Raw genomic sequence first — 22,953 nt, forward strand, 5'->3', positions numbered from 1 at the left:
ACAGCTTGCTCAATTTCTTTTTCTGGGATGAGGTTGTTAAAATATTCAACTTCCTCTTCTGTTTATCAGGGCAGTTTATATTTTTTTTAAACTAATCATCCCTTTCATTTAGATTGTGGAATTTATGGGCATAACGTTGGGCAAAGTAATTTCTAATTATTGTTTTAATTTCCTCCTCATTGGAGGTGAGTTCATCACTTTCATTTTTGATATTGGTAATTTGGTTTTTTTTTCTTTCTTTTCTTCAATCAAATTGACCAAAAGTTTATCAATTTTATTGTTTTTTTCCCATAAAACCACCTACAACTTTCATGTATTAGTTTGTTTTCTTAATTTCAACTTTCTTCATCTCTCCTTTGGTTTTCAATATTTCTAATTTGGTATTTACTTGTGAATTTTCAATTTGTTCCTTTTCAGGTTTCTTCAGCTGCCTGTCCAATTTACTGATCTCCTCTTTCTCTATTTTATTCATGTAGGCATTCAAAGACATAAAATTGACTATATAGTGGGGCATAAAATCCTCACAATCCACTTCAGAAAGGCAAAGATAGTAAATCCATCCTTCTCAGATCATAATACAATAAAAAATTCATATAATAAAAGGCCATGGAAAGACAAACGAAAAATTAATTGGAAACTAAATAATCTAATCCTAAAGAATGAGTGGGTTAAACAACAAATCTTAAAAACAATCAACAACTTCATTCAAGAGAATGACAATAATGAGACAACCTACCAAATATAAAAGGATACTGAAAAAAACAGTTCTTAGGGAAGTTTTATATCTTTGAATGTCTACATGAATAAAATAGAGACAGAGGAGGTTGATGAATTGGGCATGCAGCTGAAAAAGTTGGAAAAAGAACAAATTGAATATTCCCAAGTAAATAACTAGTTGGAAATACTGAAAACCAAAGGGTGATTAATAAAATTGAAGTTAAGAAAACTATTGAACTAATAAATAAAAGGAAGAGTTGGCTTTATGAAAAAAAAAATAAAATTGAAGCACCTTTATTCAAGTTGATTTAGAAAAAGAAGAAAACCAAATTACCAATATCAAAAATGAAAAGGGCGAACTCACCTCCAAAGAGGAGGAAATTAAAACAATAATTAGTAACTACATTGTCTAACTGTGTGTCCATAAATTCGACAATCTAAATGAGACAGATAAATATTTTAAATATACATATAAATTGACCATATTAACAGAAAAGGAAGTTGAATGCTTAAATAACCCCAACCCAGAAAAGAAGCCAAGAATGAACCACCAGAAAAAATCTCCATGGCCAGTTTTAAAGAACAATTCAGAGGAAAGCCCTGCATAGTCTGAGGAAGCAGGATGAGAGTCAAGTCGAGCCCAGGGAGTGAGAGCCTCGGGGTGGAGGCCCAGGAATCTCTGCAGCAGCTGGGCCTCAGACTTTCAGCTAACAGACTGAATGTCTGTAAATCACCTACCTGAACTTCTGGGAGCCAAAATGGTGGAGTGATCTGTAAATGCTCTCTTCCCCCAGTTTGCTGACCTTGAAAGAACCATAAAATATTTCCCAAGAAAATTTCTGTATCAGTGGAACCAGCAGAATGGGCAAGCACTATCTGAGCACATGAAACTAGGAAAATGGAAAAGGAGTATTCCTTTTACTGTGTCATAAGACAGGAGCCCCCTGGGGGCATGGGTGGAGCCTCGCACAGGGACCTCAGGCATGCCTCAGGGGAAACAGAAAGACAATAGGGTAGCTAGGATCACCAATCCCTGAGCCTGCCTTTGCTCTAGCTCTGCTGAGGAGATAGCCAGGGACCATACCATCCCTTGCCCACACTTAACAAGCTAGCTGCAGGGCTAATCTGAGAAAAACAAACGAACATACAAAAAAAAAGCCAGCCTGCCTCTGTTTTCTCACACCAGCCACTTCAGCACCACAGTCTTTAGCTTTTAGCGGAAACAGCCAGAGGCCACAATACATAAAGCATCACCAACAGGAGTAAGAACCAAAGGAGGAAGAATAAAACCATAGAATCTTTCTATGTGGACAAGGACCAAAACACTACTACCAAAGAGGTAAGTATTGAGACTGTACTCCTATCTAAAACTTCAGAAGGGGCTATGATTTGCACACATGCACAAAGAGTTCTCTGGGAAGAGCAGAAGAAGGAAGTAGAAGAAAAAGTGGCTAATGGTTTTAAAGTATGGAAAAAGAATTCATTGAAGATAACAGCTCTTTAAAAAGGAAAATTGAGCAAATTTAAAAGGAAGCACAAAACCTCCTGGGGAAAATTGGACAAATGGAAAAGGAAGCACAAAATCTACCTGGGATATTTGGACAAATGGAAAAGGAAGTACAAAAACTGGAGAAAATAATTCCTTAAAAGCAGTAATTGGACAGATGCAAAAGGAGATGCATAAATTAAATGAAGAGAGCAATTTGATGAAACTTAGAATTGGACAAGTAGAAGCTAATGACTCTATGAGAAAAAGAACTAATTGAAAATCCCGTAAATACCAAATTTGAAATACTGAAAACCAAAGGAGAGATTATTGAAATTGAAATTAAGAACACTATTGAACTAATAAATAAAACTAAGAGTTGGTTTTATGTAAAAGCCAAAAAATTGATAACTCTTTGGTCAATTTGATTTAAAACAAAAGAAAGAAGAAAACCAAATTACCAGTATCAAAAAAGAAAAGGGTGAACTCACCTCCAGTGAGGAGTGAATTAAAACAATAGAGGGAAATTACTTTGCCCAACTATATGTCTATAAATTCTACAATCCAAATGAGACAGGTGGCTATTTTTAAAATATATATATATAAATTGCCCTGATTAACAGAAGAGGAAGTTGAACACTTAAATAACCCCATGTCAGAAAAACAAATGGAACAAGGCATCAATGAACTCTCTAGGAAAATATCTGCAGGGCCAGAATGATTTACAAGAGAATTCTATCAAACATTTAAACAACAGAAAATTCCAATACTATATAAACTATTTTGGAAAATTGGGAAGAAGGAGTCCTGCCAATTTCTTTTTATGGTACAAATATGGTTCTGATACCTAAACCAGATAGAGCCAAAACAGAGAAATAATATTATAGATGAATTTCTGTAATGAATATAGATGCAAAAGTTTTAAATAAGATATTAGCAAAAAAGAATACAGCAACTGATCAAGAGAATAATATATTATGATCAAGTAAGATTTATACCATGAATGCAGGGCCCATTCAGTATTACAAAAACTGTTAGCATTATGGGTCATATCAACAACAAACTTACGGAAATCACATGATTATCCTAATATATGCAAAAAAAGCTTTTGGCAAAACAAAACACCTATTCCTATTGAAAACACTGGAGAACCTATGAATAAATGGAACTTTCCATTAAATAATAAGCAGTATCTACCTAAAACTTTCAGCAAGCATTATATGCAATGGAGATAAACTAGATGAATTTCCAATAAGATTAGGGGTGAAACAAGAATGTCCATTATCACCACTATTATTTAATATGGTACTAGAAATGTAGGCTGTAGCAATCAGAGAAGAAAAAGAAATAGAAGGAATTAGAATAGGCAAAGAAGAAACTAAATTATCACTCTTTGCAGATGATATGATGATATTATAGAATCCCAGAGAATCAAGAAAAACCTACTTGAAATAATAAACAGCTTTGGCAAAATGGCAGGATACAAAATAAAAGCACACAAACCCACACAAAAAGAAATCCTATTTAAAGCTAAGGTAGACACTATAAAATATTTGGGAGACTACTTGCCAAAACAAACTCAGGGAATATATGAACACAATTACAAAACACTTTTCACACAAATAAAGTCAGATCTAAGAAAGTGGAAAAACATCAACTGCTCGTGGATAAACCAAGTCAATATAATAAAAATGATTATTCTGCTTAAATTAATGTAATTTTTCGGTGCCATACCAATCAAACTATCAGATAATTATTTTTTATAGCTAGAAAAAATACTATCTGGAAGAACAAAAGCTCCAAAATATCAAGGGAACTGATGAGAAAAAATGCAAGGAAGGTGGTCTAGCCCTAGCAGATCTCAAATTGTATTATAAAGCAGCAATTACCAAAACCACTTGGTAATGTCTAAGAAATTGAGGAGTAGAGCAGCAAGATAGGTTAGGTACTCCAGATACAATATTCAATGAATATAGCAATCTATTCTTTGATAAACCTAAGGACCCCAGCTTCTGGGATAAGAACTCACTGTGCAACAAAATGTGCTAGGAAATTGGATAACAGTGTGGTAGAAAGGGGGCATAGACCAATGCTTGACACAGTACACAAGAAAAAAGTCCAAATGGATTCTTGATACATGCATAAAGATTGATATCATAAAAAAAATTAGTGGAGCAAGGAATAGTGTGTTTATCAGGTTTATGGAAAATGAAGAAATTCTTCACAAAACAAGAGATAGAGAACATGAAGTGTAAAATGGACAATTCTGATGACCTTAAATTAAAAAGTTTTTGCACAGACAAATCCAATACAACCACCATTAAAAGGGAAGAAGAAAATTGGGGAAAAAATTTTTCAACTAGTGTCTGTGATAAAGACCTCATTTCTAAAATATAAGGAGAACTGTGTCAAATGCACAAGAATACAAATCATTCCCCAATTGACATATAATCAAAGGGAGTGTAGTGGAACAGCGGACTGGGCCAAGATGGTAGACTAAAAAGACACACATACTCTAGCTCTTCCCTTACAGTCCACAAAATACCTGTAAAGAATGACTCTCAACAACCTGTTGAGCTGCAGAAGCTATATACCGATGGAGTCAAGGAGATTTCCAGCCCATGGTGACCTGGAGGGCCAAAGAGAAAGGTCTGTCACAGAGTCCAGCCCAGCCTTGGCAGCACAGCACCAGGAGGAGCAGGACAGGAGCAGGCCTCAGAGTCAGAATCCCAAGCAGCAGTGGCAGTTCTCAGATCCCTCAATTGATTAGCTCGAAAGACACTGAAAATGTGAGTGAGAGAGCTTTTTCACCTCTGTGACATGGGAGCAGGGTCTTCCTAAGCCCTAGTCTCAGGCAGAAACAGCAACAGTGGGGCGGTGGCAGCTGCAGTGACAGTGGCCATGGCAGGCAGTAGCCAGCATCCATTGTTGGAGCCTCAGCTTAAAGTCCTTGAGGGAATTGAGCAGCTGATATGAATCTCAGCCAGGAGCCAGGCTAGGGAGTAAACTCCTCTCCCTTGATTTTGTCACCTTGGAGGAACTGAGACACTACAGGTCCACAGAGTATACCCAAGTCTTGACAAAGGACCCAAAGTCAAGTAACTTGTTAGGAAAATGCCCCAAAAATGGGAAAAATAAGACTAAAGAAGGTTACTTTCTTGTTGAAAAGGTATTTTCTCCCAACCTTTCAGAAGAGGAAAAACAGCGTTTACCATCAGGGAAGATATAAAATTCAAGGCTTCTGCATCCTAAACCTCCAAAATAAGTAAACAGTGGTCCCAGGCCATGGAAGAGCTCAAAAGGATTTTGAAAACCATGTAAGAGAGGTGGAGGAAAAATTGGGAAGAGAAACCCATGAAAAGTGAGTAAACAGCTTGCTAAACCAGATTCAAAAAAATAAAATCTTTAAAAATATGCTAACTCAACTGGAAAAAGAGGTTTAAAAAGTCAATGAGTAGAAGAATGCTTTAAAAAGCAGAATTAGACAAAAGGAAAAGGAAGCTCAAAAGATCACAGAAAAAATAGTTCTTTAAAAATTAGAATGAAATAGATGGAAGCTAATGACTTTAGGTGAAACCAAGAAATTACAAAACAAAACCTAAAGAATGAAAAATGAAAGATAATGTGAAATATCTCATTGAAAAAAACAAATGACATGGAAGATAGATCCAGGAGAGACAATTTAAAAATTATGGGACTACCTGAAAGCCATGATCCAAAAAGAGTCTAGACACCATATTTCATGAAATTTTCCAGGAAAACTGCCCTGATATTGTAAAACCAGAAGGCAAAATAAATATTGAAAGAATCCACTGACCACTTCCTGAAAGAGATCCAAAAAGAGAATCTCCTAGGAATATTGTAGCTAAATTCCCGAGGTCTCAGGTCAAGGAAAAAATATTGTAAGCAGCTAGAAAGAAGCAATTCAAGTATTGCGGAAATACAATGAGGATAATAGAAGATGTAGCAACTTATACATTAAACGATCGAAGGACTTGTAATATGATATTCCAGAAGTCAAAGGAACTAGGACTAAAACCAAAAATCACCTACCCAGAAAAACTGAGTATAATACTTCAGGGGAAGAAATGATCATTCAATGAAATAGAGGACTTTCAAGCATCTTGATGAAAGCACCAGAGCTGAAAAGAAAATTTGACTTTCAAAGTCAAGAATTAAGAGAAGCATGAAACAGTAAACAAGAAAGAGAAATCACGAGGGCCTTGCTAAAGTTGAACTGTTTATATTCCTATATTTAAAGATAATATTTATAACTCTTTGTAAGGGGCACTGACCACCACACCATCTGGGATGCCACACTGACGGACATCAGGTAAACTGAATCCGGAGCAGGGAAGGGTGAACAAGATGGCACTGGAAGGGACTGCCCCACCCCTGGTTTGTTGTTGTCACTGTAGTTCCAGCTTGTGTTCATTTCTATAGTTTTGGGTTTGTTTATGCGTGTTACCATGGTTCGCTGGGCTAGCTGGCAAAGACTATATAATCAGAGTGCTTGCTTGAATAAATCGGAGTTGCTTCACTGACCCACTCTCCCACCTCATTCTCTTACTTGTGAGCTCCACAGGAGGATGAGCAGCCTCCTGGCCAGGCATAAGACTTGCTCCTCTCAGTAAGCTATGCCGTAACCATAGCAACTTGGCGCCCACCAACGTGGAGCCACAAGCAGTGGGGAAAGAGCAGGAAGCTCAGACAAGGGAAATTAGGTCCCTTAAGAAACTCAGCCAAGGGTCATTAGGTCCCTCAGGAATCTGAGCTAAGGGAATCAGGTCCCTCAGTCCCCCCTGAGTGAGTCAGGCTCTCCAGAAGCCTAGACAGTGTACAGGAGCTATCAGGACAGGGTCAAAGGCTGATACCTGAGCGCAACAGGAGACGGTAGCCTGTCTGCCTCACCGAGTCCTCCAGAAGCGGATCTGAGAAGCAAACGCAGGAGAAGACGCTCGCAATTCAGCTCGGAGGGAAGAGGTGTAACCGTGAGTAAGATTGAAATGGGGCAAAGCTCACAAAAGTTGAGTCAGGGTCAGTACACATTCTTTCTATGTAACATGCTGAAGAATGTGTTCATAGAAGACGGTGGCAAGAAAGTGCAAATGAGAACATTCATCACATCCTCACAGACAGCCCCGTCAGAGTCATAGAGTAGTACAAGGAACAATAGCCCAGAAAGGCAGCCAGCACTCATATATCTAAACTTAGAAGAGAGATGGAAGAATATACAGATGGTGCAGAATTTGCAGGACAATGTTAAAGTACTAACTGATAAATGGAGAAACCTACTGAAGAAAGAGAAAAGACACCTCAGAGATAAGGCTTTGAAACTCCCAGGTGAAAAGGAGGAGACTTGGCGCCGCTGGACTTTGTTCCAGAGTCTCCTTCACTTCCACTTGCAGTTTCACAACTTTTTCTTTCAAAAACATTTTTAAGGAGTGGCCACAGATGTGAAATTTTCTTGAGTAAAAGTTAGAACCATCAAGATTTTTATTTTACTCTATAATCCAGAAATGATGTTAGAGAAAGCAATTTGTAATCTGAATTTTGTTGAAACTAAAAGATGTTGGAAAAGTTATGTTATTTAGAAAATCAAGTATTTTCACCTTTGCCTGTTTTACTGCTAAACTTAAAATTGTTAATGGATTACTATGTGTGGAAAGAAATGAATGGAGTAATAATTTATTTAGACTGGTTCTGCCCATTCAGAACAGTCCTCCTATATGTTTGGGGTTGGCAGGCATGGGATCCATGCCAATTCCTTTTATTTTGTAAAACTGCCAACGCTCCTTTTGTGTGGACATGGTCATCAGTTCTAAGAAAATTGTTTGGCTTGTATAATTCATAAATAATGATGTGACTTGCTCAAAAGTTGTAACAATGACTTTTATATCAGGACAAGTTTTAAATTTGAGAAAGAAGGATCTGAAATGAAATCTCTTATGTATGTGAATCCTGTTAATGTGCATTGCTTGTTTCAACTCCATGGGAAACTTTCACTCCTATCTGAATTCAAACAGAGTCAAAGATGTTTTATATTTAGGAATTCAGTTATACCTAAGAATTTGGTTTGTTAGAGTACTTGCATAGTGGCTAAATAAAATTTCTTTTCCATAAGGTCTCTCTCCTTAGATACCTGAGTTTCAGGTATCCAGGGCTTGTGGACGGTTGGTTGGTTACCAGCTACCAGCTTTCTTTGTGAAAGTGCTGTGGGCTGTAGCTGAAACTTGGAAGGTACCCAAAAGTTACTCAAATCTCCCCTCTTTTCTAAAGCCACATGAGCAATTAAGTTGGATATCAGGGTATAAAAATTGTATTTCAGTTTTTGTAAGTTGCCTCCCTCCACCAGGTGGAGAGGCATCTCTTTCTCGAGAATTGTAATATCACCTATCACCCTCTGAATCATCAAGTTCCTCATACTGGTTAAAGACCTAACCCCTCCAATGTTGGGACCCTGTGAGGCAGGGTCAGCCCTACGTCCAGTCTCAGCAGGAAGCAGTTTCAGAAGCTGAGACTTTCATCCCTTATCCCAAAATATGTTGGGTCCCATCTGCTTAAAGGGAGACAGGGTGGGGTGCTTGAGTACATGTACTTGGACCCCAGAATTCAGGCCAGGTAGAAAGGATGAATAGAACCTTGAAGGAATGTATTGCTAAGCTTAAGGCTGAAACTGGCAAGACCAAAAATGAGATGCTTTAAGTGTGGAAAAATAGGACATTACTGGAGGGAGTGTAGAGACAATGCAGAGGGAAGAAAAGGACTTCAGAACCAAGGCAACAGAACACGATTTAAGAGTAGGCCAACCACACCCTGTCTAAAACATTGGGCTTCAGAGTGTAGGTCATTCTCCCCTCTCAAGGGTAGTGCTCAATATTTAAACATGCAAATGGGCATCTCTCCAGCCCAGGAGAAAAGGAGGGGCTACTGGGAGGACGCAGAGAGGATCCCACAGGCCACTTCAGAATTCAGGAGGAGGTACCAGACACTCAAGTCGGTGCCATACAGTCAAAATTAATTAGAAGCCTAAGGAATTTCCTGATACCTCCATGCACAACACCATCATTACCAATGGAAGGTACTACCCCGAGGAATGAAAAACAGTCCCACAATTTGTCAGTGGTATGTAGACAAGACATTACACCCAGTCAGGAAGAGATTTCCCCAGGTGTTGATACTCCATTATATGGATGATATCTTAGGAGCTCATGATAACATTGAAATTTTAGAAATGACATTACAAATGACAAAGAGAGAATTCCTCAAACAGGGCTTAAAAATAGCATCTGATAAGATACAGAAAGACCTGCCTATACGTTATTTAGGACTCACCATATTAGAACATCAAATCCATATTAAATCACCTGTAATAGATGTGTCTAAAATCAAGATTCTCAATCATATGCAAAAGGTGATAGGAAAGCTTCAGTGGATCAGACCACAATTAGGAATACCTACAAGTGAATTACACCCATTGTATGACATGCTGAAAGAAGATCGTGACTTAAATTCACCACGAGAATGGACTCCTCAAGCGTTGGAGTGCATCTCCAAAATTCTTTCTCCGGTTTCAACATGGCTACTCTATGCACCGGAGAGGCAGTTAAGGACGTGTGTAGTCACATGCTTCAATGTTTTGCAGCTCATGGCATCCCACGACAATTAAAGACTGATAATGGCCCAGCATACACTGCTTCGGCCTTCCAAAAATTTCTCTCAGAATTCGGAATCTCTCATGTGACTGGAATCCCCTATAACCCCACAGGACAAGCCATAGTAGAACGTGCGAACCGCACCATAAAACAATATGTCCAAAAACAAAAAGAGGGAGCTTCGGGACCCAGGTCCACAGCACATAATCAATTAAAATTGGCACTTTACATTATCAATTATTTAAAATTCCATGAGCACGGTCTTACGCCTGCCATGAAACACATGGTCAGATCAGGCAGACCACCGGATGATTTTAAGAAAAAATTGGAATGGAAGCCTCCAGCCACGGGACAGACAGCCATGTGGCAAGATCAGGAAGGGCAATGGCATGGACCACATACCATAATAACTTGGGGCAAGGGTTATGCTTGTATCTTTACAGGAGACAAGGAGATCTGGGTACCAGTGAAAAGACTACGGGTCGTACAGCACCAGGAAGAAATCACAGGGAGTCCGCCAGAGAAAGAAGAAGAAACTACAATGCCTGAGCCATGAAATTAGTCAGCTGCATCTTACTACTTCTAACAGTGAGCCAGGCCAAGGACCAGTATTGGACCTTTGGACATTAGTAGACATTTCTACTTTACAGGACTGGTGAAGGGCTATCCTTGGTGTTTGTGCAAATAATGTATCAGTGGGATTTAGGGAACAATTGAAGATGGATCATGAATTCTATCAGGCCATTCTAATGTTATAAAATGATGTAATAGCTATTGGAGATGTACTGCAGGCCATAGAAACACAATTGGCTTTAAGATGTGATTACAGATATCGTCATTTTTGTATGATGAACAAATTGTACAATGATACTGAATTTAATTGGGAAGAAATAAGAGCTCAGTTACATGGTTTAACACTCACCAACGTTTCAAGTGAAATGAAACTGTTGGAAAAATTGGCATTGGATATAAATACTCAAGGGACAAAAAAGTTAATACCTGAAAATTTTGTTTCAGACATGATGCAACTTTTTGGTCATTCCACCTCATTGTTTAATTGGCTAGGTCCATTGTTGTCAGGAAGTATTGTTATCCTGATTGTTATATGTCTCATACCAGCATGTCTCAAATGTCCCCTACAAACTGTAAAAGATACAATGAAGATGCTTACTGAAAATCAGTTTAAGCTGAGAGATGTACAAACCCGTGAAGGTCATCAGGCCTAAAACAAAAAGGGGGAGTTGTAAGGGGCGCTGACCGCCACACCATCTGGGATGCCACACTGATGGACATCAGGTAAACTGAGTCTGGAGCAGGGAAGGGTGAACAAGATGGCGCTGAAAGGGACGGCCCCACCCGTGGTTTGTTGTTGTCACTATAGTTCCAGCTTGTGTTCATTTCTATAGTTTCGGGTTTGTTTATGCGTGTTACCATGGTTCGCTGGGCTAGCTGGCAAAGACTATATAATCAGAGTGCTTGCTTGAATAAATCAGAGTTGCTTCACTGACCCACTCTCCCACCTCATTCTCTTACTTGCGAGCTCCACAGGAGGATGAGCAGCCTCCTGGCCAGGCATAAGACTTGCTCCTCTCGGTAAGCTATGCCATAAACATAGCAACTCTTGAAGCTTTTCTCAGTATCTTAGTAGTTGGAGGGATTACACACACACACACACACACACACACACACACACACACACACACATAAAGAGAGAGACAGAGAGAGACAATGAGCACAGGGTGAGTTGAACAGGAAGGGATCATATATAAAAAATGAAATCAATGGATGAGAGGATATATTAGGAGGAGAAAGGGAGAAATGGAATGGGACAAATTATCTCTCATTGAAGAGGCAAGAAAAAATTCTTCCAATGGAGGGGAAAATGGGGGAGGTGTGAGGGAAAAAAGTGAAGCTTACTCTCATCACATTTGGCTCAAGGAAGGAATAACATGCACACTCAATTTGATATGAAAATCTATCTTATACTACAGCAAAGTAAGGGAGAAGGGGATAAGCAGGGTGGGAGGGTTGATGGAAGGGAGGGTAAATGGGAGTAGGGAGAAATTAGAAGTAAACACTCTTGGGGATGAACAAGGTCAAAAGAGAAAATAGAAGAAATGGTGAGCCGGATTGGATGTAGGGAAATATAGTTAGTCTTACATAACATGACTATTATGGAAGTCATTTCCAAAACTACACATATATAGCCTATATTTAATTTCTGGCCTGTTGAGTGGGGATGAGTGGGGAGGGAGGAAGGAAGAGAAGTTGGAAATCAGAATTTTAGGAGAATTGTTTTTGTGTACAACTTGGAAATAAACAATACAGGTAATGAAGTATAGAAATTTATCTTGCCCTACAATACAAGAGAGATGGTAGGGATAAGGGAAGGGAGGGTGTTAGAAGGGAGGGCATATTGGTGGAAAAGGCAATCAGAACGCAAAGTGTCTTGGAGTGTGGGTAGGGGAGAGATAGTGAGAAAATTTGGAACTCAAAATTTTGTGGAAATGAATGTTGAAAATGTAAAATAAGAAAATAAAAAACAAGATATGTGGTCAAAGGATATGGATATACTGTTTTCAGAGGAAGAAATTAAAGCTTTAGCTAGTCATATGAAAAAATATTTTAAATCTCTATTGATCAGAGAGATGCAAATCTAAACAACTCTGAGGTATCACATCATAAATATCAGATTGGCTAACATGAAAAACCAGGAGCATGATAAATGTTGGAGAAGATGTGGGGGAGTTGGTACACTAATTCATTGTTGGTGGAGCTATGAGCTGATCTAGTCATTCTGGAGATCAAATTGGAACTATGCCTAAAGGGCTTCAAATACGTGTATACCCTGTTACCTAGCAATATTGCTTCTAGGACTGTATCCCCAAGAGACTGTAAATATGAAAAAGGGTCCCATATGTACAAAAATATATATAGCAGCTCTCTTTGTGGTGGCCAAAAACTGGAAATCAAGGGAATGCGTTTCAGTTGGGAAACAGATGAATTAATTGTGGTATATAAATGTAATGGAATACTCTTGTAGTATAAGAAATGATGAACAGGAGGAGTTTAGAGAAGCCTGGAAAGACTTATATGAATTGATGCTGAATGAAAGGAGCAGAACCAGGAGAACTTTGTACACAACAACCACAGTGTGAGAAGAATTTTTCTGGTAGATTTAGTACTCCCTTGTATTGCAAGGACTTAAAAAATTTCTTGAGGCAAAATACCTTCCACATCCCGAAAAAGTACTATGAAATTTGATCACAGAATGAAGCAGATCATTTTCTTTTGTATCATGCTTTGTTTTGTTTCATGATTTCTCTCATTCATTTTAATTCTTCTCTGCAACATGACTAAGGTGAAAATGTATTTAATATGAATGTATGTGTAGAATCTATATAAAATTTTATGCTGTCTCTGGGAGGGATTGGAGAAGGAGCGGGAGGGAGGGGAAAAAATTTAAGATATATAGAAGTGACTGTAGAACACTGTAAACAAATTAATTTGATTGTAAAACAGAAGTTCAAGTAGGTGACTTTCTAAGATATAATCTGTTGGTTGATAGTGTCAGCAGTAGCTGCTGCTGCTACCTGAGGTCTTGCGAATCTCCCTTACTCAGTTCCACTGAACTCCCATCCTGTGCTGATAAGTTTGTTAATCCACAAAGACAGTCCTGACTCAGTCTTTCCAGGGCTATTCCCACTTCACAACGGCCAAATATGCACTGTTGCCATCCATGTACTCTGCATTCCCACAACAGAATGTAAGAGATTATTTCCATTAACCTTCTGTGCTACCCTGGGCTAGAAATGTGCCACTCACTATCTTCTAGTTGATTCTGCACTCTCAAATTTGTTCTGATTTAAAGATATCTTAAGTATATCTTTGTGGAAGAGCTCACTCCACCATCATGGCTCCACCTAAAATAGACACATAATTTTTTAAAGAACTTTCTTTTTAATGGAAAAAAACTGATTCACATTAACATGCAAATATTAATAATTCATATATGCATATTTAAAAGTATATCATTTTCTCATAGTAACTAATGAAAATACTTGGAAAGCATACAATATATTTACATTATACATTTACACAACACATTTACATTACAAACCAGCCCTTATAATCTTCCATTCTATTATGGATTGATTTTTATCAAGTGCATTCAAATGCAATTCTCCCACATTATATCATTTTTATTAAGAAATATTTATTACATTGAAAAATTTCATAATGATTGGCATTTGAAGAATAACAAATATTTTTATATTAGTATCAACATATCATATATATACGTATATACTTAATCAAAATAATGTATTTAACTATATGTGCTGTGTAATTTACATGAAATTCAAAATAAGATATTATTTAACTTATTAAATGATTGCAAACATTTTTAGTTGCACACCCAACACTATTTCCCATGGAACTATCTGAAAGTCAAGTTAATTGAAACTACTTCCATCTTATTTGCTAATGAGTTGCCTTAACAACTAAAACCCCACCAAATATGAAAATTAAAGTTAAATTCAATTTTTGAATATGTCAAATTTTCATAAATATTTTTGAGTTATTCTGATTTTTAAGTTATGTTTTCTAAATGTTCCTCACTTTGAGGATGGCAGAGTAGAAGGACACACCTCTAGAAGCTCCCCTCCCATAAAATACCTGTAAAAATTGACACTAAACAAATTCTATAGCAGCAGAAGCCTGAAAAAGATAGAGTGAAAGATTTCCAGCCCAAGGCAGCCTGGAAGGTCGACAGGAAAGATCTATCATACTGGGTGCAGAACAGAGTGCAACCCAGCTTTTTCTATGCCTCAGTTAGGACAGGACTAAAGTGGTCTTCAAGGCGCCACCAACAGCAGTAGCTGTGGGTCCCAGATTCCTCAACTCGCAAACCCAAAGACAGATGCAAAGATCAGTAAGCAAACTCTTTTACCTGGGAGAGAAGGGAATGCAGCAGTCTCATTCTGGGCCCAGGCAGTAGCAGCTTCCATTCTTGGAGCCCCAGCTTAAAGACCATAAGGAAAATGAGCAGCTGGTCTAGATGTCAGCTCTGAGTGGTGGACCTGGGATGAAGATGAGTACTGGCTGACATAGTGGAGTGGGTGGAGGCTCTGGAAATGGAATCCTGCTCACAGAGAAGAGAGCAGGAGAGGAGGAAACCCCTTTCCCTTGATTGTGCCACCTTGGAGAAACTGAGAACTTACAGGTTACCAGAGAATATCCTCATCTTGACAAAGAACGCAAAAGTCAAGTAACTAGCTGGGAAAATGCCCCCCCCCAAAGGGAAAAAGAATGACAATAGAAGGTTACTTTCTTGGTGAGCAGGTATGTTCTTCCATCCTTTCAGATGAGGAAGAACAATGCATACCATTAGAGGAAGACCTAAACGTCAAGGATTCTGCATCTAAAATCTCCAAAATAAATATTCATTGGTCTCAGGCCATGGAAGATCTCAAAAAGGATTTTGAAAATGAAGTAAGAGAAGTGGAGGAAAAATTGGGAAGTGAAATGACAGTTATGCAGGAAAACCATGAAGAGCATGTCAACGGTTTGCTAAAGGAGACCCAAAAAAATACTGAAGAAATTAACACCTTTGAAAATCGACTAACTCAAATGGTGGAAGAGACCCAAAGAGCCAATGAGGAAAAGAATGCTTTAAAGAGTAGAATTATCTAAATGGAAAAGGAGGTTCAAAAGTTCACTAAAAAAACCAGTTCCTTAAAAATTAGAATAGAACAGGTGGAAGCTAATGACTTTATGAGGAACCAAGAAATTACAAAAGAAAACCAAAAGAATGAAAAAAATAGAAAGCAATACGAAGTATGTCATTGGAAAAACAACTGACCTGGAAAATAGGTCCAGGAGAGATAATTTAAAAATTCTGGGACTACTGGAAAGCCATGATCAAAAAAAGAACGTAAACATCATCTTTTATGAAATTATCAATGAAAACTGCCCTGATATTCTGGAACCAGTGGGTAAAATAAATATTGCAAGAATTCACTGATCACCTCCTGAAAGAGATCCAAAAGGCAAAACTCCTAGGAATGTTGCAGGCAAATTCTAGAGTTCCCAGATCAAAGAGAAAATTTTGCAACCAACCAGAAAACAACTATTAGAGTATTTCAAAAAAACAACCAGGATAACACAGGATCTGACAGCCTCTAAATTGAGGGATCAAAGAGCTTGGAATATAATATTCCAGAACGCAAAGAGATTGGGATTAAAACCTACCCAGCAAAACTGACTATAATACTTCAAGGAAAAAATAGTCATTCATTGAAATAGAGGACTTTCAAGCATTCCTGATGAAAAGACCAGAACTGAAGAGAAGCATGAAAAGGTAAACAGGAAAGAGAAAGAGAAATCATAACAGACTTACTAAAACTGAACTGTTTACATTGAAAGATAATATCTTAAATCTTGAAACTTTTCTCAGTATTTGAGTAACTGAAGGGATCACACACACACACACACACACACACACACACATAGGGCACATGGTGAGTTGAATAAGAAGAAATTATGTAAAAAATAAAACTGCAGTGAGAGGGCAATATATTGGGAGAAGAAAAGGTACAAATGGAATGAGACAAATTATCTCTCACAAAAATCCAAGAAAAATTCTTTTTCAATGGAGAGGAAAAGGGAGGGGAGAGGGAAAATATGAATCTTTCTCTCATCGTATTTGGCTTAAGGAAGGAGTAACATGCACACTCACTTTGGTATGAAAATCCAACTTACACAACAGGAAATTAGGGGAGAATGGGATAAGTGGGGTATGGGGGGAATGATAGAAGGGAGGGCAAATGAGAGGAGGGGGGTAATTAGAAATAAACACTTTGGGGGAGGGATAAGGTCAAAAAATAAAAAAATGGGGGGGCAAGATAGGATGGAGGGAAATATAGTTAGTCTTTCACAACATGACTATTATGGAAGTCTTTAGCAAAATTGCACACATATAGACTATATTGAATTGCTTGCCTTTTCATTGGGGATGGGTAGGGACAGAGGATGGGAGAGATGTTAGAACTCAAAGTTTTAGGAACAAATGTTGAGAATTGTTTTTGCATGTAACTGGGAAGTTAGAAATACAGTTAATGGTGTATAGAAATCTATCTTGCCCTACAGGAAAAGAGAGAAGATGAGAATAAGGGAAGGCAAGGGTGTGATAGAAGGGATGGTATATTGGAAGACAAGGTATCACAATGCATGGTGTTTGGGGGTAAGGGAGGGGAGATGGGGAGAAAGTTTGAAACTTAAAATCTTGTGGAAATGAATGTTGAAAATAAAAAATAAATAAATAATTTGGAAAAAAAGTAAATAAATGTTCTTCATTTTGTACATTCCAATGCAAATGGTATCGAAAGCTTTGGCAGACATTGCAATTGCTTTGTGTACTTCCATACCTAATTTATTTAAATTTATACCCCTTACATTTTGATGCAACAAGCAGTAGAATGACAAAGTTCTTATTGAATCATAGAATGACTACATTTGACTAGCAAATATCTGTCTTACAATGAATTTCATCCTGTTCTAACTCAAATTTTCCTTAATTTCTGCATATCATTTAATATATCTACATTCGCTGTTAATTGGAGTGGTCATTATTTTAATCTTTTCTGTGACTTTTTAAACTGAATTTTGTTTACATTGAAATAAAAATGATTAATTTATGTGGGAGTCATATTTTTAAAAATCTAATAATTGTGGTTGTTCCTTTTCTCCAAATTGTCAATCCTTTTGACTCCAGAACATACTTGTATTGGGAATATTATAATTTTTTTATCTATTCCTTAATAGTTGGATGAATATTTTAATACCATTTTGTTATTTAAAATGGCAAAGCTGTGACTATATTTACACAAATATTTATCTGTCTATATACATATATGTATATATTCACGCATGCATACATATATGTATATATGTATATATTCACACATACACACTTACATATGAGTTTCCCTATTGGCAATTACCTCTTTCAGATACAAAGATATAAAACCAATACTGGAAATACCACAAGAAAAGATATTATCAATGTTTTTTTTTCTTTTTATTTTAATGGTGTTGTTTTGTTCATATGCAGAGTTTTCATTTTTTTACGTGATCATAGTAAGCTAGTTTGTCTTTTATGTTATTGTCTACCTGGTGGCTAGTTATGAATAGAAAACTTACCTACAGTTATTATTTATAGCATTTCACAGTTGTGATGTTTCATATTTATTTTATTTTAACCTTCTAAATTTTATCTGGTATAATGTAAGTTATACATCTAAACCTATTATGCCACAACTTCCTTATACTCAGCAATTATTGTTGAATAAAGAAATCTTTCCCTACTACATTTTTGAATCATCAGACTATGTTTAAATATTAGCTTGATGAATAGGTAATTGATTGAGTACATGAGGTATTAAACTTAGAAAAAAAGAATATTCTAGGGAAAGTAACACTGGGGACATTTGTTTGTTGTCCTTCATTCTTGAAGAGGATCAAAATGACATCACCATGTTATAGTCAAGTTTCAGTGCATCTGATTTTGGTTGAACAGATCCATAGGAGCTCAAAATGCTCTGCACCTTCTCTGATGAAGGCACACTATACTGAGCAGTCCTATTCCAATGTCTCCCATGTCACACAATCAATTCCAAAATTTTTAAGAGAGACTTTGAGTCAGTGACTATAAAAAATTCATTTAACCTTCAGAATCTCAGTTTATGCATCTTTTCTATGAATATAGCAACAGCCATAGAATCTGTCTCAATTTTGCTATGAGGACCACTTTTTGAAATGCATTTGCAAACCTGTGGAAACTTTAAACTGCTAAGCATATTTTCATCATTGTCCCTTAGAATTCAAAGTATGTCAATTAGACAACTTATTGTGGAATTTTTTTTTTTCTAAGTATAAAAGATTTGTCTTTGGTATTTGAAAGATCTGGGAGAATGGGACAGAAGCCAGAGGATAAAATGTCTTTTCTTTAACTTTCTACAATCTTGCTCTTTGAACCTTCATCAGTTCTCATGGGTTTGATCTATTGATCAACACACATTTATTATCTATTATGTTTCAAGCTCTGTGATAAACACTGGGCATACAAAATCAAGCAGAACCCAATGAGCTTATAATCTAATGGGGAATACTACATGCAAAAAATTGCATAAAAAGCAATTTATGTACAGGATAAGTTGAAAATAGTTTACAGAGGGAAACACTAGGATTAAGAGTGGTTGGGAAAGACTTGCTTTAAGTGACAGGATTTTAGTTAAGATTAAAAGAAGTCAGGGAAACCATTAAGTAGAGTTGAGGAGGCATGGGGAACAGTCAAATAAAATGCCCAAGGCAAAAATTCAGTGTCTTGTTCCTAAAAGAGCCAGGAGATTGATCACTTTGGATTGAAGAGCACATGTCAGAGAATAACATATAAGAAAATGGGAAAGGTTAAAAATGCCTGGGTTGTGAAACGTTTTGAATTCTAAACAGAGCTTTTGTTTTAATTGGAGAAGTAATAGGGAGCTGTTGGTACTTGTTGAGTGGTAGAGTGGCATGGTCAAACCTACATTTCAGAAAAAAAAAAAAAACACTTTGGTCACCAAATGGATGATGAATTGGACTGGGAAGAGACTGCAAGCAGGAAGAGCCACCAGCAATCTATTGCAATAGTCTAGGTATGAGATGTTGAAGGTCTATATTAGGTTCATAGTACTGTCAGTGGAAAGAATGGAACATACATAAAATATCTCAGAGGTGAAATCAACTGGCATTGTCAACATATCATTTATGAGGAGATGAAAAATAGTAGAATACTCAAGTGTAACTGAGATTGTCAGCCTTGTTTCACTCAGGGCTGCTATTTGGATATGATACCTGTTGAGTTCTCTTGCAACAAGGATAGTTCTTTTTTCAGGTCTACTGGATTTTGTGTTGTCTATTAGTGTATGCATGGTCCATGTGCCAGTGGTGAGTGGAATCATCTTTGCAGATGTTTTCATACATTTTTTTTTTGTGTTTCGACTACATAGTGGGCTTCCCCACCTGCCAGGTGGGGAATTCATTAGGCCAGGGTTGGGTAAGCAGGCAATGTTTAGGGCCCCTTCTCTAGCCTCCTTCCTCACATCAGGGAGTGAGCAGTGTGATCCTTAAAAGGCTGCTCAAACACCCAGGAGGCTGGTGAGCGATACTGTTGCTTCCAGTGAGAAAAGACCTTATTACCTAGGTCGCCTATATGCAGGGTTGTGACTACAGCTCCCAGTGTATCCGTACCTGCTGCTTCATCACTTGCCTGTCGCACAGGACTTTGAGGATAATAATGATATGGTCTGGGTGATGTCTTTTGATTCTTGCGTAAATTGAATTTAAGTGAGGCAGAGTTGCATGAAGCTGTCAGCCTCACTCTCTCCTCCTGAGTCATGATAGACTAGATGCAGGACAGAGTCAAGATGGCTGGCCATGGCTCAGGATGCAGTGGACGGCCTTGGTGTCTTCAGGGTCTTACCAAGCTCTAAGTACTCCACATTGCCTGCTTCATCTGCCTTCATGGCCTTTGGAATTAATTGTTCTCATCCACCCATTCCACCAGATGAGCTCTTCTCATGCTTGGGATAGAAACCCCCCTAACTCACCAATGGGTTTGAGAACTCTTGGTTACCCTCAAACTGGTTTGGCCTGTCTGCTGAAGTGGTTTACCAGGGTGTGGCCCCTGCACATGCTGCAGCTTCTTGGAGCCACGGGTGAGAGTTAAGTGGAACAAGTGGACACCAAAAGTGGAAAGAGTCCCCAAAGGGGCTTGGCAGCCATCACACCAAATATACTGGTACTGGTCCTCCCTGAGCACACAGTTAGGGGAGAATAGCTTGCCATCTCCAGTAGCAGGGAAGGTATGTGGGAGGTTTAGGGTGAAAGATAATGAGTTCTATTTTGGACATAATATAAGCTATCTACTTGACCTCCCAATTGAAATGTCTGAAGGGGAGTTGGACAGGTGAAACTAGAGATTATTAGAGAGGTTGGATTAAGTGAGCTAGACTTAAAAATCATTAGCATATGCATGTTAATTAAATCCATATGAGCTTATGTTGTCATTATGTACAGTAGTATAGAGTGAGAGAAGAGAACAAGGCCCACAGTAGACCCCTGAAAGACATCTACAGTTAGAGGGCATGACCTAGACTTGAACAAAGCAGCCTACAAAAGAGCAGGTAGGTAAGAGAAGAATTAGGAGAGATTAGTGTCCCAAAAATGTAGAGAAGAGAGTGAAGGATTGTTTCAAAGGCTTCAGAGAGATCAAGGAGAGTGTTGTTTGAGAAAAAGTCATTGGCAACTAAGACATTAATGGTAACTTTGAAGAGGGAAATTTCAGTGGAATAGTATCAGAAGCAAGATTGTACGATGAGACAAAGAAACTAAAAAGAGAGAAAGTGGAAACACATTAAAAATGGCCTTGGTAAAAAGTTTTGCCTCAAAGGGCAGAAAAGATATAGGATGATAACTAGCAGCAATGGAAGGAGCAAATAGATATTTATTTTTCAGAATGGGGAAAACATGGACATGTTTTGTCCTCTTTTAAAAATTTTTTTTAGGTAGTATAAAATGAGTTAATAGACAGGGAAAGATTGAGAAGTGATACAGAATTTCTACATCACGTGAAAAACAAGATGGAAGATTAGACTTTTTCCCCCAATACTTCTCAAACTTCCCCTAAAATGAAATTATTTAACAAGACTAAATTAATTTCAGCAGGTTCCATAGTATAGACCACTCAGAATACAAAGGTTACAAAACGAAGCAAGTAATCCTCACTCATCTTGAGCTTATTCAGGACTGCTCTTCCACCTCCTATGTTACCAGCAGTGATGTTGCACTAACTAACCCAAGAAAATGAGATAGCATTACATTAAAACACACTTCTATAATCTGGACCTCCCTCCTTCTTTCGGATGGTATAGAGATCACAATTTCAGGCTACATAAATTGGCTTGGGCCTTGGAAGGGTCATAATGCTTCAGAAATAAGAAGCTTCCAGGGACTGCAACCCAGAAACATCAATGCAGCAAATCACTGGAAAGTGAGTGCTGGAGAAAATATGGATTGAACAGAGGCCTGAAAAACAGAGGAGGGGGGTACTATCAGATCACTAGAACAGGACAACTTATGCATGTTGTGTGCGTGCGTGCGTGCGTGCGTGCGTGTGTGTGTGTGTGTGTGTGTGTGTGTGTGGTGAAGGGGTCATGCAGCACTTCACTTTTGTACTGAGAGAATAAGCACAGCATCCATCTGGGACCAATTCTGATGATGCAAAAGTCCAGCGAATCAGAGACTAAGACTGGTGAACCATGAATTGCCCACAGTGGAAGAAAGTTGAGACACTTTGACATCCAGCCCTTAAGGAAATTACTATCAGCGGGAAGGGAGTCGAAAACCAAGTGATACTGAGATTAAGTAAAGGGGGGGGGTGGACTGAAAGTAATAAAAATCTCTGGAAGAAAAAATATCAAACATGTTGAACATAAGCTGATAAATTAAAAAGAAAAATGGTAGCAACAAAGGAAGTATGAAATTTAGATTTAGTGAATGAGTTCAGACATCTATGTATAATCCATGCAAAATAAAGGAAAATGGTTCAACTTTAAAAAACAATAAACCCTGTGGAATTTGAGGAGAATATGGAACTACAGTACACTGCTCCTGGGTGGCTTTAAAAAAGAAATGAGAATTATGAAAACAAAATTTATGCCCTGCATACTAAAAATCGTGAGCAGAATAGAGAAACTTGAATGTTCAATGATAAGCCTCACAAAATAAAGAAAAGAAATAATAATGTATGGGGAATGTAGTTAAGCAGAAATAAAGTATAAACTAGAAGAAGAGAAGCAAAAAAGTGACACTAAATGACATGCTCTTTGTACAAAAAAACCCCAAACATACAGATCTCAAAGCTATAGATAAAGACATAGGAGTTTTATAGGTCTCCAGAAAAGCATGGCAGGACAAAAAAAGTCATAACTGAATCATGAAAGAAATAATACAAGAGAACTGAAAATTTCTGAATGTAGAAAATGAAATTCCAGT

General features: G+C 37.7%; 1 long non-coding RNA gene across 1 annotated transcript in view; it reads left to right on the forward strand.

Moving 5' to 3' along the window:
• Positions 1–6,730: 6,730 nt before the first annotated feature.
• LOC140520284 (uncharacterized) overlaps positions 6,731–22,953 on the forward strand; it is a 98,802-nt gene continuing 82,579 nt past the window's right edge. Inside the window, exon 1 of the long non-coding RNA XR_011972449.1 lies at positions 6,731–7,194. This is a non-coding gene — a long non-coding RNA (uncharacterized lncRNA). The remainder of the gene's footprint in view (positions 7,195–22,953) is intronic.

This window comes from Notamacropus eugenii, chromosome 1 (genome assembly GCF_028372415.1).
Source record: "Notamacropus eugenii isolate mMacEug1 chromosome 1, mMacEug1.pri_v2, whole genome shotgun sequence".
Classification (NCBI taxonomy): Eukaryota; Metazoa; Chordata; class Mammalia; order Diprotodontia; family Macropodidae; genus Notamacropus; species Notamacropus eugenii.